Source organism: Orcinus orca, chromosome 2 (assembly GCF_937001465.1).
Source record: "Orcinus orca chromosome 2, mOrcOrc1.1, whole genome shotgun sequence".
Taxonomy (NCBI): Eukaryota; Metazoa; Chordata; class Mammalia; order Artiodactyla; family Delphinidae; genus Orcinus; species Orcinus orca.
This window is the reverse complement of record NC_064560.1, coordinates 64,288,891-64,304,351: the sequence shown is the minus strand read 5'-3', so window position 1 is coordinate 64,304,351 and position 15,461 is coordinate 64,288,891. Positions and strand designations below refer to the sequence as shown.

The window sequence follows — 15,461 nt, the reverse complement described above, 5'->3', positions numbered from 1 at the left end:
ACCACTGCTTCTTTGTGTCACCACTGGGGTGACGGTTTTTTAGGGGCATGTTGTCTTTATAAGATAATAGTATCGACCATGCCTTCAGGCATTGGAAGATGCTATCAATAGTTTGTCTCAGTTTTTGTTTACCTGAGAACCCTGGCTTCGGGCAAGTAGTTGAATGAGATTATTAATCAAGGACCTTCCAGACCTAGAAGTCTGTAACCTTATCCAGTCCTTGAACTGTCTTTCAAAATAAATGCCAAATAATGGGTCAGAAGGATGTGAGGACCCTCTGAAGTGCAGGTGCAAGACCCCAGGGCCTCCCTGGACTTTGTGTGGAGTAGGAAGGAGTAGTCCCCTGCAGGAGGGTGAGGGTGGGGGTTTCATGTATGTGGCGTGGGACCCGCTGTCTCTCACTGCATTTCCATGATTTGCCATCACTGGACTAGGCAATAAATAGGCCAAGCCACCAGGCCCGGACTTCAGAGAGCATTTAAAACTCCTACTTTGAGAAACATTACTTTTGCCTTCAGGCAGCCCAGGAAGACACTAATGTAAAGGCAGCCACATGCTGGGGAAGAGAGAGATTTACTCGTAACTTCCATGTTGTCAGGTGGTTCAGAATTCTGGATCCTGAGAATTTTCACATGTGAGGCTCATGAGGCACAGTGGTAGCACTTTGAATTCAGTACAAATGATCTGGGCCTTGGAGAATGAGAAATCCAGTTCAACGCAACGAATGTCTATTAAGTACGTACTATATACATATCACTGCACAGAGAACATTAGCCCTTGTCTGGAAAGACTTAATGCATGTTCCACCTACTCATCAAAAAGAGTTTATACACTGAGGACTTTTGTCCCATGCCTGCAAGGGGCCTAATTATGAACTTGTAATTTTTTTTTAACTCTAATGGCATTTTAGTTTATATATATATATTTTTTATTTTTGGCTGTTCTGCGTGGCATGCTGGATCTTAGTTCCCCGACCAGAAATTGAACCTATGCCCCCTGTAGTGGAAGTGCTGGAGTCTCAGCTACTGGACTGCCAGGGAATTCCCATGAACTTATAGTTTTATGTGGCCAGGAGGCAAGGGCCGGTGAAAAATGTAATTTATTACAAGGGACAATTGAAGAACAAAAGTCTTTTGCGCTTTAGGTATGCTAACTTCCTTCACTGGGATAGAACCTTCAAAAAGCCTATTTGGGTTTCTTCCCACTCAGAGCTTTACGAATTACACTTTTTTTAAGGTGGTGTGAGCAGGTATTCTAGTGATAACAACGTGTTTGATATATGGAGATGAGGAAGATATTTCCATTGCTGTCTGAAACCCAAACATGGTGTTGTAACTTGATCCTTAGCTACAGGCTTTGAAGGGAGATGTGCTTAGAGGAAGGAGACAAGTTAACCACGTGGTACAGACAAGCCGCTGGTCTAGAAAGGGCTGGGGCACGCACGACCTGGAGCTCTTGATTTTCCTGAATGAAATTCCTCTTTTAATACTGTGTGACATTGCATGGTAATGTCTAAACCCTTATACCAATGGTTCTCAACCAGGGCAATTTTGCACCCTCCCCGTCCCCAGGGGACATTTGGCTATGTTTGGAGACATTTCTGGTAGACATACCTGGGAGGGGGACAGAGGAGGAGTACTAATGCTCTAATGAAAATGCTGGTAAACATCAGAAAATGCACATGACAAACCCCACAACCAAGAATTCTGTGGTCCAAAATGTCAATAGGGACGAGGCAGGGAACCCTGCCTTAAAGCTTCCTACACCTCTGGTGAACCCTCATGAGTGACATTACAGCCTGTGCCTCCCTGTCTCTCCCCGACAATCCACTGATGTTTTTGAAATAAATTAATGGAAATAAGTCTTCCTCATTAAAGGAAACACATTATATATTGTAACGAAGAAAAAAGGAAAGGAAGGGAAATTGGGAAGTGGAGAGAGAGAGAGAGGGAGGGAGGGGAAGGAGAGAGAAAGAGAGACTAGAAACGAGATTTAATGTAATTATGCCAAAGAATCATAAAATCTTTGGGGGAAAAAAAAATCCGAGGGAATATATTTTATCCCATCTTAGGAAATAAAATTATTGTAACTAAGAAGTTGAGTAACAACATATGTGGAATGACAGGACATCATGACATAGAGCTGGAGGTCGTCAATCCTTTCCTTGTGCCCTGCCTCAAATTATAAATATATGTACGTCCTTCTTGAAACATTCATCTCAACCCAATATCCAACTTAGGGTCTACCTTAAGCATTGTGCAAGCTATTTGACCTTCAGCAAAACAGGGTCCCAGCTCTCAAGATGATATTGAATCCCACAATCTTTGCACACATTTGGACTTTCCCAAACTTCAACCTACCTTTAAATTCAACACACTTCCCTACTGAATAATGAATACAAATGAAACAAGGACATTGATGTTTTATACTTTATTTGAGAAGATACCCTACATAAACTATGTCAGGAGGATACAGGTCTACACACGATTTCATCAGTCAATAAATGGAGTTGTTAACATAACACAGAAGATATGATAGCATGAGGAAGACAGAAGTATGACCAAGGAGTATTTACAACTCTCACATATGCTATATTTATATTGGAGATGGATATATACATATATACATGTACATGTGCATATACATACATATGTCCATACATACACACACATATATACATATATATGTATAAAATGTTTTTAAGCAAAAACCAAGAAAAGAGTTTGCCTTCTTGGAGTAATTAACCATTTGAAAGTGAAGAATGGTTGGTTTCCATTAGTGTCATGGTGTTAAACCTCCGTCCCCACATTGAACTCCAACACTGATAGATTCCAATGAAGACACGTTGCCTTGGGATGGAAGCGTGAGGGTGAAGAACAGGGTGATGGGTACAGGGCCAAGAGTGAAGGACATGCACAATGGGAGAATGACCTTTGGTGATACCATTAAATCATCCTTTTGTATTAAACATAAATTATTAATACAATTTAAAAAAATAATTTTCTGTTTTCTTTTGAGGTTAGGGAGGAAGGAAAGGTGGGCTGGGGAATACAGAAAGGGAGGGCACTTGCCTTTTCAACACATCCCTTAATATTAACTGAGAATACATCCCCCTACTCTGGGACCATCTTACCAAATTTAGAATCTGTTTTTGTGGATTTTTTTTTTTTTTGCATAAAACACACCTTTACATAAGAACTTTACTTAGATGATAAGCCTCTTCTCCAAAGGCAAATAAAATACAATCATCACTTTAACTAAACTGACTCCCCAAGACTTGCCAGGATGCAAATAAACTTAGCATGGCCAATGGATGTATTTGTTAGAAAGGAAAAGAATGGAAGAAATAATACCTCAAGGAAGGGGCACTATGAGTAAAACCCAGTTTCACTAAAACCTCAGCCACCCATTTTAAGTCAACGACTTTGGGATCCAAATGATGAGAAGCAAGAATGATCAGCAATTTCCAGTGGCCTGGGAAAAAAAAGAAACAAGCATTGTGGAGGAATATTTTTAAGTCATAAAATAGACCTGAGGAACAATCAATTGAGATTAAAATAAATGATGTAAAATCCAGTTGAGCACACCTCAACTCGGCTGCTGCCAAGGTCTCCACCAATGAATGGTGAGTTGGCAATATTATATCCTTCATTAAACTTTTCCCAAGCCACGCTACATAGTTTCTTTTCTAAACTCTGTAAGATTAACTTGGCCTCAGAACAAGTGCCTAGATGGATCATACGTCCACACGCCATAGACAGCATTGCTCAGCAGATGCCGTAATCCATCGAACCCTTCAGATGGCTACTATCTTTACACAAACATTGGGAAACACACACAAACCCACAGAATCAGACAAGATATAATCACTTTACATATATTTAATACAGAAAGCTTAGGGAGGGGGTGGAAATCAGTTACAAGAGCACCTAAACTTCATTTGCAAAATTCCTTCAACTAGTGCACTGAAGTAGGTACCAGCTGATTTTCCAGATATTGAAAGTTTGCTGCCCAACCTCAGCCTAAAGATAAAGGGACATGTAATGTCCAGTAGGAAACAAATCAGTGTACATCATTTACACACAATAAATCCTTCATTTCCCTTGAAATAAGATATGTAAAGTAGCACTTAGTTTAATACAAGTTTTGTTCTGCTTTAGACCTAGCTGTAAAAAGCCATTCATGCAAAAAATTACCTCCAGCTTTAGCTGGATATTTAAAGGACACTTCTACTGAAAACAAGTCCCTTTCACATAGGGAAGGGGAGCAAATCCCACTCTGGACAGCCAGTGTCGGCTGAGAGTGGAAAATACAAGACTTTGGTGTTTGTAGGGCATTTGCCTTAAGAACCCAGAAGTAGCACTGAGCTCGCCTCTAAGGAGGCAGAGGGCTAGAAGTGCCCTTGGAAATTTTAGGAATTTTGCAGAAAAAGTACTGAGAACCTCTATAGGAGTTTTTTCTCTGGCCTGTTCTCTCCTGAGGCTGCCCTGGGCATACCTCTATTTGTAAAGCTGACTACTTCTGTATCTCCATCTCAGACCACCTTCCTCCCTGACCAATGGATCATTTGTTTCCTACCAGTCCATCTACAACTCCTTCCTCTCTGTTTTAAGGGGAAAGAATTTGTTTTATTAAACTCTATTACAGCGGTTGGTCATTCATGTGCATATTCTTTCTAAGCTAGGGTTGCTCTTTGATTTCAATATAAAACAAAGCTCCTCTATTTTAAAAGACTCCAGTAGAGAATTTTTGACCCTGCTCTCCCACCATCCTCACATAAATAATCAAGAGAAACTCTGGCCATGGCCTTCTTTGCATGGCAAGTGTGAGCACTGGAATGGGATGCCTTCAAGAAGACAAGGAATGCAGGGAAAGGATGGATTCTTTTCCTCAGACCCATTCAAAGTTCCAACTCACAGCTCCATTGAACTCGCTCCTCTGAGATCTGGCTGTGGTTCTACCACCTCACTTAACCTTAGAAAAAATCCTTTATACTTTTACACTACTAAGTGTTATGAATCATGCAAAGCAACACTGAAGAGAGGGGGAGAAAGTGGAGGAGAGAGTATGGTGGAGTGTTCAAAGCCTTGGACTGGATGGTTCAGAGGCAAGTGAAGTGGAATTTATCTAACATCTGTGAAATAGAAGACAGTATTTAAGGTGAAATCCTCAGTGACTCTCTCGCCTTCCCAGTACAGTGTCCATCCTGACATGAGTGAGGCAAATGCTGCCAGTTAGTTAAGAGAAAGCAATGTTGTCTCTAAAATGACATCTATGTATGATTGTGCTGTATGACAACTGTCCCATCACAAAGCAAAGAGACAAAATGTGCTTCTGCTGTGCATTTTCTCAGTGCAACCCTTCAGTCTAGCCTGACCGAGGCCTTAAGGAGCCATTTGCATTTTTACTATGATTGTTTAAGGCTAAGTTAGCTGCTGAACAGCATTCAGGCTTGAAGGGTGACTGCTGGCATTCAAAGCTGTGCCCCACTCTGAGTCTTCAAAATGCTAACAACAGCATCACTGGGCCCTTTTCTGTCCCCAAAGCTCATAGCTCCTGCTCAACTCCTGTGAAATACTGCCTCCAAATGCACATGGAGTAAAACATAGACTTGTACTTTGTGGGAAATGTGCAGAAAATTTTTTTTCAAAGTGATTGCCAATAAACTATCCTCCATTTGGGAGTTCACAAGTCCATGGTGCCTTGCGAAGACTTATTGCAGTGGGTCCCTGTGCCAAAGTGTGTCCTCCACTGATGTCTAAGTGTCTTTCTTTCCACTGCTTTGAGCCAAAAGACCTGGGCACGTTAGTCCAACACCCATTATTTGTTAGCAGATTGAGAACGTGACACAAACAGGCTTGGAAATTAATAAAAGGTGTAGGCACCTGAACTTAAGAATAAAGTCTTCCAGCTTGAGGTCCCAAAGGATGGAAGTAAAAGAAAAACCCCACCCTTTCTTGACTGGCAGTTCAATCAGGCTAGCAGTCATTGGTTCAATTGAGGGAGGTGTTTGCTGTCCCTGGTGCTGAAAACAGATACCCCAAAATCACTGACAGATGGGAGAAGTGAGAAATTCTGCCTATCAAACTGAAAACTCTTTCAACAGAGGCTGACTTTGGGTGACAGTACTCAAAACGTGTTTTAAAAGCCTCTTTTCTTATGCCATTCCAAATGAAAGCAGCCCTAAAGTGACCCTAGTTTTCCTGTAGGACAGAGTTAATGCATTGTCATAATACCAGTGGGGTAGCTCATCCAAACCGCCTCCCCATTCAGGACCTACTGGTATATTCTCTCATATGAGTCAAGGACCCCAAACTCTTAGAAAAGAAGCCTATAAGTGGATGCAGCATTGAGGTCTACAGAAAATGCTTACTGACTGATTCCTTTTCCTGATACCTTTGCAGACATAGGATTGATTTGGTTTGCTAGGACTAAATGTTTCTGAAAGAAGTATTTGGGTAAAAATTTACCATATACTGAAATATGGGTCTCTGAATTCGTCTCCACCCCTAATTTCATTGTCACATTCTGAGAAACTGAGCAGAACTTTTACTATGCTCAAGAGAAAATCTAAACTTGTAAACAACTACTTCCTAACGTTCCCAGCTCCCCTCCCAGCCAACACACACACACACACACACACACACACACACACACACACACACACACAGGAAATCTCAGAAAGTAAAACCTACTTGAGAAGCGAACGTGATTCTTCCCTTAACAGTACACGAATCTTTGCCAGAGAGAGCAGGGCTACTGTTTTCTCTCAAATTCAAACAGAATTTCTTGTCCCAACTTGCTTTCTTTTCATTTTATTTTGACATACCCTTGAACTCACCTGCCTTGGCCCACATAAATGACCAAGAAAAGTCCTTGATTCTGTAGGGTAACAAAAGATTAACATGCATTGTTTTGGGCTGCTTCCAACTGCAATGGGCTTGGGGGAGCCTTTGCTGTAGACATGAACTATAATCAGTCTTTTCCAGCCTTGGAAAGGAAATAGCCCAATGGTCTCAAGAAAGGCTAAATTCTCAGAGAGAGGGAAGAAAAAAAGCATTAAAACAAGTTCTTGTTGCTCCTGTTAATATATTAAATCAAATTTTCCATATCCGGTGAGTTATTTCTCATATGATATCTCTGAAATCCTTAAATAATCAAGTCTTGTCCCTAAGAAATTACATAGGGAAATGGCTTGTTCAAGGAAGGCCTTAAACAGTGCTGTGAGGGCGGTCATCTCCTTGGGATTATCAGAATGAATTATGGAACATCACCCTGAACCAGCTTGACTTCTCCAATCTCACATCACAATTTAAAATCCTAGTCATAACCCAGTTTGGACTCTCATTTCAAAGAAAGCTAGAATGCTTTCTGTCTGCTGGACAGCTGCAGGGGGAAAATCACTGGGACAGAGTTTCAGAGCAAAAGTGTTGCTTTTCTATCTAAGAAAAACAAAAATTGAGCCCCAGGTAAAAAGAGAAAAGGGAAGCTGAGATAGTCTGAACTTGAGCAAAAGATTTGTGAATTTCTTGGGATTTCAGTTACTCAGTGTTATTCTGATTTCTCTCTGGAGTAAGAAATTAAAAAAAAAAAAGGAAGCATGCACAGCATTTAGTCAGTTGCATCACACCTGATCATTTCTTGGAGATCTACAGGAAATCACATTTGAAAGATTCAACATACCAACTAGTCACCATTGCAAATAGTGGTTGGTGTCACAAACAGCTGGGATTTTTTTAAGTGGCTGTAAATGACATCACTGTTGTAACCTTGGCTATCTGGCCTCAGGATGTATTGTCAGGGGTTTCATTTCCAATCAGATGTGTTTCTCGTGGGAATCTCAATCACACCTATTTGTTAGTGCTCAAGGCTACTGGAAATGTGATTTGGCATTTGGTCTTCACTCCAGCGGTTATTTTTTTCCATCTTAAGTTTATTTCCCCATATACAAAATGCTGGCCCCATAATACACGTGATACTGCTTCAGGATCATTATCGCTTTGGTTGCTTTCCTTCAAGATTGGTTTCTCTAGCCAATTTATCAAGGAAGCTTCATAGAGTCCTACTTAAAAAAAAAATTACATTTAAATCTACAGAAACTCATGAAAGCAACAATGGATAATACGGAGATAAACACAGCAGGAGATGCCATTTTGCTACAAAACGTTCAGCATTCCAGGCCTGAAAACAAAATCTACCATCATTGCCTTTTCAGTGACAGGGCCAAATGGGTAGAACATCTTCTTTCCACTTTGATTTTTGTAAAGGCGTTTCTGGCCCTCCGTGCTCGATGGCGATTCAAAGAGGAAAATGCCAATGACAAAAATCTAGAGGGGGCGTGTAAGGGATGGTGGATGGATGGTAAGCGTTCAGAGTTTCAAGAGCTTTCAAAGAAGAGCTGCAAGAGATGAACTGAACACAAGATGAAAGTGGGGCCGACTTCAGGGTGGGGACGTTCGCAAACTTGTTCTAGGTGAGACCTGGAGAAGCTATCCTTCACTCAGAACTGATCTGAACAACAGATGAGACATAGATTGATCTGCCCCATCACTGCCAACAAAGAAGGCCCCAGGTCTGCAAGTTGCTGCCAGCTGCCCACTGTAGACTAAGGACTCTTGCACATTGGCCCAGAGAACTGAAGTGACTTGGGCACAGTCACTCAAGCGACACCCAGTGAAGCCAGCTGACTTCCTGCCCGGTGCTCTGTTCTTGTCCTCTGGGACGTTGAACTTTCCCAAGGAAAGTCTAACACTCCCCCTCCATGTTCCCATTCTATTTGAATGTTTGTGTTTGATATCTCATTGTTTCAGCCCCAAGATAGGTTCAGTAATCTGCTTGAACCAACTTACATTTATATTTATACTTAATATGTGCTACAGGTCCCAAATCAGTGCTTCTCCCCCACCCCGAAAAATTAAGTAAGTAAAATCTGCATCAAGGTTCAGTTTGGTTTTGTGTTTCTGAGAAAACAAGTCCAGCCTTTAAATATGAAGGCTCTGAAAACTCAGGATTTAGTTGCCCTTGAAAAGGCCCTAATTTCATAAATGATCAAAAAGTGCAAATAGAAAGTCAAAGACTGTGTGCTGGTCAGAAAAGGTGAGCCACAGTAAGTTCTAGAAACCACAGCTTGGTGCACACTTGTCTGCACATCCATACGCATGGAGATGGGTGGTGGAAACACAAATGGGGCACACTGCTTGTTGGACCTTTTGGGACCTTCGGGGAGTGTACAGGCATTTGTGTGTGTATGTGTGTGCATGCAAACAAGTATAATCTAAGTAATAAAATAGAAAGATGAATGTAGTTTGTCCTATGTGAGCTTGAGCACCCAGCACAAAATACAACACTGATAACTGCTTTTAAATAAAGTTATCAGGTTTGCCTCTTTATGGTTGTGACATCACTTGGCCCAGAAATCCATTTTTCCAGTCAATAAACACAATGTCCTTGACTGGCAACTTGCATTTCTCCTGAAGTAATATCTAAGAGAATACAAGGAGATTCTTGTTACTCATATTAAAGACAAGAGGCAAAGTAGGAAAAACAATTTCAAGGAGAAACAGACATCAGTAAAACCCCAGGGAAATTTGTGGTGGATGCATCCAAGCTAAAGGACTTTTCTCAAGACTTTTTGATGTGATGAATGGCCCCAGTTTGTAGAGAAGTTGTGATTTCAGCTTTGAGGTTTCTGCCAGTCGCTGCACCTCTGTGTGGTTCCATAGCGTGAATTAGAAGGGGTCTGGATCATTCTGGAGCCCACCACCCCATAAGGAGAGAGAGCTGGCAAGCTGGAGCTTAGGGGACAGCTGCATTCTTTGTAACAACCAGGGGAAAAAGGAGCTGGGCTGTCTCTTTTGTTAGGACCATAGGAAACTTCTACTCAGACATAGGGCAAGCCCTTTGTCCATCAGAACCCACTGTCCCCACCTGACCACCGGGCTGCAGTCAGGACCTGTTACATCTGAACCTGGAAACGCTGGAGGACCGGAGAGCCCAGAGCAGGGCTCACGGACACGGGGCACACTAACTCTTTATAAACCATTTCACTTTGTGCAGCATAAAGGTACACGGCAAAGCTGTTTGTCATCAGTAGAGTGGCTTTCGTGCCTTGATTTGTAGTCCCCTCGGGGGAAAACCAATACGATGACAAACACGTCACTCTGAGCACAAAGCCTGGTTCAGCACCGTGGTCAGAGAGAGGTCAAAACTCCTTCTCCTGGGGTCAGAGCCCAGATGCAGAGAAGAGTGGGTGCGGAGTGAAGGCAGGGGGTGTGGCTGATGGGATTCCAGATGCGATTTGCAGAGATCCACCGCATGCATCTCAATGAGCTCTGCAGTAAACTTCACTGCACAAAGGTTAATCTAGATGTCAACGTTGTCTGACAGCACTGAAATTACTCCAGGGCAGGGCTCCTTCAGAAGTCTTAATATAACAGTCATTTCCATCCTGCCTGCAGGAAATGAAAGTTTCCTGCTTTGTGTGCCAAATCATTCAGTGCCAATTTTCTCCGTTTGAAGTCCAACTGTTTGTGGTCCCGGGATTCACCTCGTATCAAGACCTTCATGAAGTTTAAGAAACTGGATTGTCAGTCCTATGGAAGCAGGAGGATAGGAGTCGAAAGAAAAAGGAAAAAAAGGACAGAAATGAAAGACAAGCTTCTTTACTGAGATTTACTTCTCTACTGTGGAAAGCAGTCATCAAATCATCTGGACCAGGTTTATTTATTCACTCCGAACGTGAGCTCAGAGGCATCAAGTAATGTCGGGAAGCTGTTAAATGGAGATGGAACATAAACTCTTCTCCAAGAGAAAACAAAAGATGTCAGGAAGCTATTCATTTGAGTATGTCCTACCTGTTAACATATTACAAAATTTGTTTTTATGACTCCTATGTACTCTTTTTTTTTTTTTTTTTTTTGCGGTATGCAGGCCTCTTACTGTTGTGGCCTCTCCTGTTGCGGAGCACAGGCTCTGGACGCGCAGGCTCAGCGGCCATGGCTCACGGGCCCAGCTGCTCCGCGGCATGTGAGATCTTCCCGGACCGGGGCACGAACCCGTGTCCCCTGCATTGGCAGGCAGACTCTCAACCACTGCGCCACCAGGGAAGCCCCCATGTACTCTTCTTAAAAGAAGGAAAAGCTACCAGACTTAGCTTAGGCACTCATATTTCTCACTGGGCTTTAGAGATGTTGCATCCATAAGAATGTCAGAGTAGACCATGGTTAGTGGCTGTCCAGGCTCTCAGTCTACCTTCGGACGTTCAGGAAGGATACATAAATTTGTCACAGTATAAACTGAGAAGAAACCAACTTCTCTCGTGAGATGTTAAACTGAAAAACAAGACTTGAGTGACAAGGCGTTTCTCAGAAGGAGAATCCAACAGGCCTTTCCCCAACTACACTATCTTGACACATCTTCTATTAGAAACTTCTAGATTTGTTGGCCATAAGTATCTCTTGCAAGCTACAAGCTTGGGCCATGGCACTGCACACAAAGCATCGTTTACCTTGGTGATTCGGAAAAATTAATAGAGCTCACTGTCCTGCCTCTGTAGGATGGGAAATAGCCCAGCTCACTGGCTTAAGACACCATCCATACTGCAAATATCAGACCAGGTCTTGTTATAAATTTGGAACCTGGTCAGTTAAAGATGAAGGGGAATCTGATTTTCTTATTTTGCCCAAGAATTCCAAGTACTTTGAGAGAGGCCCCCAATCCCCTTGGATCTCCTCGTGAAACAGAAAAGTGTCTATGTTGGCATACCAAGACTTGGGCCAGAGGATCTCTTGTTGCAAAGTACAGAATGTGTTTAGACAGTCAACAGAACTATGATTAGGAGGAATGCACTAGGAAAACAGAGACTGTCAAAAGCCAAGACACAGAACCTTAGGGTGAAACAGCTTATGTTCACAGCAAAAGTCCTAGTACCCAATGCAGGCCTTCAGATATTCACCACATCTCCCACAGTCAGCAATGCCTTTCAGAAAGAGTAAACAATGATCGTCATCTCACATTCTCTCTGTCCCGTCCCTCCTAGGCGCTGGTTTCACCTGCAGTGCTGGTGATTTCAATAGCAACCCCGAAATGGGATGTGATGTGGTAGAAACGGTTAGCTCTTGTGTGATCTATCAACCAGGAAGAGTGATTTTCAGATGCTCAGAATGTTGTCATCAGCATAATTTAATTCAGGGAGCACCAAATGATGAAACTTTACAAGATGCCAGATTTCCCATCAGGACCTTTCTGAATATCTTAGGCCAGTCCATCTCTGGATTTCTCATCCCTGAGAAATGTAAGGGTCAAAGAGATGAAGAATGATGGAATCAATTTGGGGACTCCAAGGGGAACTTCAATGAAGCCATCCCAATTAAATATATAGATATAAGCATACAATGTATATAGGCCTATACTCTCCTTATGATGACATTCCCGGTGATGTTATGCATCCCAAAACATGTTCCGAAGCCTATATTGATATATTAATGATGATACAAAAACTTGGAATCTTCCTTTGAAACCTAGTAAGTGTTGGCCAAAAAAAAAAGAAAGAAAGAAATGGTATCAAAGAAGATATTGGTGCTCCAGTAACCAAAAACATAGTGGCTACAGCAGCATTTTTGGCTCTCAGGCAAATGGCATGGAGTATTCTAGCAGGCTGGCTCTCACCCAAAGTTGACAATAGACATCCCAGGGACATTAGAGGGCAGCTGTCTAGACTGCCAACACACACGGGCTCATGGGACAAACATCTATAGATGTTTCTCTGCTCCAGACTCTGAGCAAAGCACAAAAAGACCCCAGATCTCAAGACTGTCCATTGGAATAACCGTACCTCGAGTCAAAATAATACTGCTGCTGTTGGGTTTGGAAACGTGCGGCAAAGAAGCCGCTCATCACTCCTGAATGGAGAAGAACTTTAGTGAATGGTCTGCACCTTAAAATGCTGTCCTCTTTCCAACATCCTAGCTCCTCACAATAGCAGGTGAAGGTAAAAATCTCTTGGATTTTGACCCAGAGTGCAGATTGCCAGTGGCCTCTCTGGGCAGTAGGCAGGCCCGTCTCCACATCTTGGAATAGTTTCTGTCAACTTTGGGTATGTTGGTGTTGAATGGAGTAGGATGGCCAGTTGAGGAGGACAGGCTGCTGACAGTCAGTCAAGGGGCCGGATGGCAGCCTCCCTGAAGAGCATGACTTGTCTGGACTTGTCTGCCTGGCCTCCCTCCACCAACAGCCCTTAAATCTAACAGTCACTGAGCCTTTCTCGTTTGCCTTCTATAATCAATTTCTTACCATTGGTAACTGTCCCTCATCCCCATCGTTAACGACCTTTTATTTTCTCTTATTTCTAACAAGTAAGTTTAAAAAAACAAAAAAGTGAGACAAGAACATAATATTTTTTAACTGAAAGGGACCTTAAAGATATCTATTTCCACCTTCTAAATATCTCAGATGAGAAATCTGATAATCTGAAAAGTTAGCTGACTTGGCCAATGCCACCTGAGTAACTAGAGCAAAGCCAGGAATTTCGATGGTCTTTCCACCACTCCATGTTGCCACCTAACTTCCCATGTATCCTGCACTCTCCAGGCATGACTGACCCCTTTTGCTTCTGAGTTGAGTCTCGTGCAACCCCAGAAACCTGCAGTCTGCTCTCCCATTGATGTTGATTTCTGTAGTATTTAGCACCAAAAATACATGCACTGGTGTAGTCTGCAAAGTAAGCATCACCAGAGAAAAAGAGTCATGTTCAACCTGAACCCCGAGGGACCAAGGATCCTTTGCCTCCAGCGGGAAGCCTCTCTCCAGGGATGATTTGTGCACAGTCTTCTGAGCGGAGGAAGCATCAAGATTTTGTCTGTTAACTAAATCAAGATCCACCCAGAGGTCAGGGATATAATTAGAGGGCAGCATCTGGTTCACATCCAAAGTAAAGAACTGGAAGGACCCTTGGCCATGGCACCCTACTCCAAGGTGGGCATCCAACAGCAGGTCACTCACACCCAGTCCTGGAGGGGACCAGGTGAGGATGGCATGGCAGGGAGACCAGCCTGGGGAACCTGGAGCATCTATCACAGCTACAAAGGAGCTTGCATAATGCTACACCCCTTCCCGGTCGCTCAGACATGGACTTCTAAACCGTGGAGTTTGGTAGGGGGCGATGAGATTGAAGTAGACTGGAGTGGCCATACTGGCTAATGGGATGTCATTTCAACACCCATTTAACTACCTCAGGCTCCTTAAAAATAAATAAGTAAGTAAATAACACTTCACCAGGGCCTTTTGCCTGTGTAGGAAGTCTAGGAGGGTGAAGGAGACCAGATGCTCCTTGTAGGCGTAAAGTAACCTCGGGCACTTCAGCTCCTGCATCGTTGTGACTGCAAAGGAGGAGAGGACAGTCTTATTGGAACCCACCTGTGCTCAGGCCAATGAGCCCTCTGAGGCAACTGCCCCCACCCATGCAAGGCCTGCAGAGGGCTGCCCTGGCATTCCAGAGTGGTCCTGAGAAAAGGGACACAGAGAGTCGGTGCTGTTGGAGTCTAAGAATTCCAGAATGTAGAAGGGGCCAGAGATTAGCAAACACACCTCTTATTCTGCAGATGGAGAAACGGAGACATGGGGGAGTCTTCTCGGTCCTCCCTCTACAGAAGAATCCACCTCCTCTGCTCACCCCAGAGCCCTGAGTACCCTTTCCATTTCCACAGCCCCATTCTCTGTCTCCTTCACTCTCCAAAAAGACTTTTTATTTCTTCCACCTGCTGAGGTTAGTAAGTCAACATGCAGACTCTCTACACAGAGAGCACAGCAAGGGCAGTGAGAAAGCAGGCCCACCCCCTCTGTTCCTCCAACCCCGTACCCTTCATCTTGGAGTCTTACAGGAGACAGCTGCTTACGATGGACGTGAAGAGGGTGTGACCCCAAGGCCTACACAGAGGCTGAAGAGACTCAGACAAGGGCAATCTGACAACACCAGTCTCCTTGTCCGCAAAGGAATTGCGTACTTCCATTAGGCCATGAGGACGCAGCGCCCTGAGCTGAAACCCTACTACATTCTGCATTCCCAATTGCCCATCAATCCCTCCCCACCCTCCCTTTCTTCCAGACTATCAGGGACTCTGAGGTTCTAGGAACACACAGCCAAGAAGATGGAAGCTACACAGTGTCTGTATGGGGGAGGACGTGGCAGCAACAGGAGCCTTGGAGCCTCATCTCTCACTAAGAGACACCTCCCTGCAGCTGCCCCAGATCGCTCCCTCCTTGAACAACTTTCCCTTAGTTCGCTAGGGCCAAACCAGACTGCAGAGTTCAACCCAGCATTAACAGCCCCGGAAGAGACCAAGGCCCACCAGGTGGAAAGACAAGGGGGGAGACTGCCATAGGATAGCACAGGATTCTTTTGAGGGGGTGCATCCCAAGAGCTCTCCTCCAAAGTCCTCGGGGCTGGGAACACAGCACAGAGAGAA

At 43.5% G+C, this 15,461-nt stretch overlaps 1 protein-coding gene across 2 annotated transcripts in view; it reads right to left on the bottom strand.

The window, feature by feature from the left end:
- Positions 1-2,415: 2,415 nt before the first annotated feature.
- NTRK3 (neurotrophic receptor tyrosine kinase 3) overlaps positions 2,416-15,461 on the bottom strand; it is a 386,619-nt gene continuing 373,573 nt past the window's right edge. For both annotated transcript variants that reach the window (XM_049707010.1, XM_049707011.1), the window contains one exon: positions 2,416-3,474. The gene's annotated coding sequence lies outside the window, so the exon portion shown is untranslated. The remainder of the gene's footprint in view (positions 3,475-15,461) is intronic.